Source organism: Marmota marmota, unplaced genomic scaffold (assembly GCF_001458135.2).
Source record: "Marmota marmota marmota unplaced genomic scaffold, marMar, whole genome shotgun sequence".
Classification (NCBI taxonomy): Eukaryota; Metazoa; Chordata; class Mammalia; order Rodentia; family Sciuridae; genus Marmota; species Marmota marmota.
Genome location: NW_026000240.1, coordinates 8,807,887 through 8,812,617, shown reverse-complemented (window position 1 = coordinate 8,812,617; position 4,731 = coordinate 8,807,887).

Genomic DNA, 4,731 nt, shown 5'->3' with positions numbered 1-4,731 from the left:
CGTGAATGCCCACTGAGTTGGAGCTCTGTGGCGCTCTAGTTGACTACCCTCCTGATAGAGGAGCTATAGCTGACAATGCCCAAGGTGCAAAGGTCACCTTTTTCTGATTCACACACCCCAGGGAAGGAAGACAAAGAAGGGGGAACTGGAAAGGCCAGCTTCACCCAGCAGGCCTGTCCACTCTTCTCTTGCTCATTGCCTACAATTGCCCAGGGTTTTTGTTTTCTAATCACCCTAGTCAACTTAATCAGCATTGCAAGGATCTGAAAGAGGAAGCAAAAAGAACAGTCTCTGAACCACAGGAGGCATCTGCCAGGGTTAAGAGTGGATGGGTCAGCTGTATTTTTAGAAAAATAAACCAAACTCTCTCTGCACAGAATTGCTTTTCCTGTTCTTTGTTTCAACACTCCCCCTGCAGAACCAAACTGCTGTGTGAATGCCCAGGGCCTGTCCGGCTGGACACTGAATGCTCATGTCAACATACAAGAGGACCCCACTTCTCCAGTGAGAGTCAGTACACCCTGAGCATGGGGTTGCCCGCACAGGGGATGGGGGGGGGCAGAGAAGGGAAAGAACACACTCCAGTAAAAGCTCCCAACTGCTCGGGTTTTGAATTGAGTGGAAAATGTCACATTTTCTCCAATAAAAGTGAAACTATATGTGACACTTTCCTGTCATTGCTATTATGTTCTTACAAAAAAGGTGAAAATGGAATAAACAGAAAGTGATTTACTTTTTCTCAAGACCAGCTAAGGAAAGAATTTACATGAAATTTGCCCACAAAAATGCAGGGCTTCGTTGAGCCTGTGTGACAGTCCTGTGTGCAGTATTACCTGAAGGCCTTGGGGGACTGAGAACAGGGGTGGGCCTAGGGGAGGGCCAGCAGTGCCCCTCTTCTCAGCTGTGTGACGCTGAGCAAACTAGCTGCCCTTCCTATCCCTCTCCTCAGCACACAGGGACCCAACAACAGGACCTGCATGCAGTGCAGGGTGGCTGCAAAACCCTAGAAACCACCTGCACACTCAATAAATGTCAGCCATTGCACACTCAATAAATGTCAGCCACTGCTATTTCACCCTTCCCTCCGCACCCATCCAAAAGTTCAAGTTCAGCCATGTAACAGAGCTTTTAAAAGTTCTCGGCACTTGCCTGTATCATTGAAGTAAACGTCATGTGCAGCCAATTGAAGCTGCCCACGCACTGGCGGAACACCCCTGCACTCCCAGCACCTCTGCCAGGGCCAGGACACCTGCCCAGCACCCTCAGGGTACTTCAGCGCCCCCACTTCCCCCGCAGGTCCCACCCCCATTTCCCCCACACATCGGAAATTCTCCCCATGACGTTAGTGGCCTGCTTCCTAAGAAGGTAAACTGAATGAGAACCTGTTAGAGTCTGTAAACAAGTCAAAATAACACCTGGCATTTTGCCAGGGAAATGTTAGAGTTCGTAAACAAGTCTGGATGGTGCCTGGCAAAATGCCAGAGGGAGCGGTTTGAGAAGTAACAAAAACAAGCCATTAAGTGTGGAGATTCCTGATTGGTTGACTGATGTATCTAGTTTATGCTAATTAGATAAGCTGTGTGGAATGTATAAATACTGCTCCTGTCCTGCAATAAATGGCTCCTACTCCTGCTGTATCAACGTACACAAGTTATTCGTCACCCCCCGGTTATTTTGCTGCAGCCGGACTGCGGCAGATGGTGGCCCGTATGGGGAGCCCTGGGACACTCGGGGGTAAGTGACGAAAAAAGCTGCCCGTCCATAGATAGGACGGGAGCAAATCTACTCGTCCCTAGGCAGATAGGGCGAGAGGAAAAATGACCATTTCGAGAAAATGGAGAAGATTGATACAGTATGTTTGTGTCTTGTTTTGTCTCAGTGTATTGTATTGTCTTTGTGATGAAAATATGGAAGGGGTGAGAAGTAAATTTCTAAGGGAAGAAGGCACCCCAGTGGAACCAAGAATAGTTAGGGCATGTGTTGATAAGAGCCCAGGAACTCTAGTCAGAAAGAAAAAGAAAGTTCAGAAGAAGAAGGATTATCAGGAAAAAAGTTGCAGCAAAAGGCTATTACTAAATACTTTTCGTTACCGGAGGGTGCGTGAAGCGGAGAGGCGGCTGCCGAGTGTGCAAGCCGGTCACAGCGCAGCAAGGATTTTCCAAGAGGCGGTGGTGACTGGCCCTTCCCCGCCTCCTGGCCGGGGAGCTGGCTCTTCCACTGCCGCGAGCCCAAATCTAAACCTGACCTGGAGGCACAGTCTCGCAGGCTCTTGCTCCCTGTGCCCAGTAGCAGTTTGAGTCCGGGACACTCCCCAGGGCCATCTGGGGCTGCCCAGGCACTACAGCCAGCAGAAGACGCTACTGGCGTCCCTGATGTTTGGTCATTTTCAATGCCAATAACTAAGCTACAATGTTTCTCCCACACCTGGAAGCTAATGAGTAATGAGCACTATTAAGGCTTATTTCAAATGTAAAAATCCTTGAGATAATGTACTAAATTGTTCAGAAGGTTGTTTTCTTAGTAGAATGCTACAGGATTTTCTTTAGCCATCCGGAGTTCCTGCCTTCGTCCCAGTGCTGGTAAAGACCAAGGTGGAAGAATTTCTAGTGTTGCTGAAAACCAGACGAGACTTCAGATCAAGCTAGTTGCCTGCAGAACTTACCTGGACTGTGATTTAAGCTAGCTGCCTGCAGAACTTACCTGGACTGTGATTTACCTAGACTGTGAGTTAATCTATTGAGACACTGCTTTACCTGGACTGAGACAACAAACTGTAATCTACAACAAATTGTTACTCAGTATCTTTGCTAACGGTGTCATTGCTGGTATAATTTTTCCAAGGGCTTCTTGCATGGAGCCATCAATTGGCTTGGTATTGTGGCATTTTGTATCCTCCCTTTCTGTTTGTAGCAGGTTATTTATGGTGTTTCTGTAAAAACCACTATGGTCCTTATTTAAATTAAACAAAAGGGGGAAATGTTAGAGTCTGTAAACAAGTCAAAATAACACCTGGCATTTTGCCAGGGGAATGTTAGAGTTCCTAAACAAGTCTGGATGGTGCCTGGCAAAATGCCAGAGGGAGCGGTTTGAGAAGTAACAAAAACAAGCCATTAAGTGTGGAGATTCCTGATTGGTTGACTGATGTATCTAGTTTATGCTAATTAGATAAGCTGTGTGGAATGTATAAATACTGCTCCTGTCCTGCAATAAATGGCTCCTACTCCTGCTGTATCAACGTACGCAAGTTATTCGTCACCCCCGGTTATTTTGCTGCAGCCGGACTACGGCAAGAACCATCCTCAAGCTTGAACAGTAGCTGGCACATAATAAACGCTCAGGAAACTTACTGGATGATTAAGTGACATCTATACTATTTTTTTCAAGTTTCAGCTCAAATTCCACCAATTCCATGCATGAAGTCTTTGTAGATCTTTTATGAAACTAAACTTTATTTCTTCTGGGCTCTAACTGCTGTTTCTTGGTCAGATTCTATGCTGATGTTAATTAATATTAATATTAAATGTTTACTACTATTTTCTTAACGTTTAAACAACCCGGAGACCGGTGAGTTCTAAGAGCTTGACAATATAAAAGCGCATTTAATCCTCACTACCCCACCTGTAAGACAGGTGTTTTAATTCACTTTTGCAGATGAGAAAACGAGACCCGGAGAAGTTGAAGAACTTGCTCAAAGTCACACAGATGGCATGTGAAGGGCACACTTTCAACCCAGTCATGCTGACGGGGTCGCTCCTCCTCTTCGTTTTTCCCATAAAGAAATGAATCCCCATAGGAAGCCCTTCCCGGCTTCAGTGCCCAGGCTCGCGCAGACTTTCTGACAGGCAGCTGAGTGGGAGTCGTACCCTCCGGAGCACGGGCGCCCCTGGCTCTCGCGCCCTCTCCAGCGCCTCCGCGCGGCGCGTAGGGCGAACGCTACACCTCGCTCAAAGCCTACACTTGGGCGAGATCCACCAGGAGGACACAGCGAGTTCCGCTGGAGCCTTGGGCCTCAACCCAACCCACGCTCCCGCATCCAAGGGATCGCGACCTCTCCTAGACCAGGCAGTTCGTGATTCCCTCCCCGGCCGGGTAGGCAGGCCGGGCGCGCGATTCCAGGAAGCCTCGGCCAGGCTCGCGGTGGTAGGAGCGGCCTCTACCTCCACCAGCCCTGCGGGGAGGACCGAGGCGTGGCCCGGCGTCATTCCACCAGCTCAGGACTAGGTCCCGAGCCCCTCGCTCAGCTCGCGTCCAGTCGTACGGCGCGTCCAGACCAAACCAAGGGCCCGGCTGCCGCGTCGCACGCGTCCCCCGCGCAACCCGGTGACACAGAAGGGAGAAAAGCCGCCCCTGGGGGTGGCGACCTGTCCGGGGACGCCCGTGCCGGCGCCCGCTCGCGTCCCGGCCCGCCCACCGCCACGCCCCCGCTCGGCCTCAAGTTGCCCTTCTGGTTTGAGCCGCGGCTACGCGTCGCCGAGGCTCCCTGGGGTGTGGCCAGAGGACGTGGGCGACGCCTTCCCCGAGGGCGCCCCCTGTCCCGCCCGGAAAGGCGGCTCGCGCTCTGGGGCGGGCCCGGCGGCCGCGGGAGCAGGAAGCGCCGGCGCTAGGCCGCCCCTGCGCTGCCAGCTGGAGCCGGGCGGAGCCCGCGCCCAGGCGCAGGGTGGCTCTGCCAGTCCCCGCGCGCCTGGGCGGTCGCACACGTGTCCAGGCGTCACGTCCGCGCGCGCCCCCGGG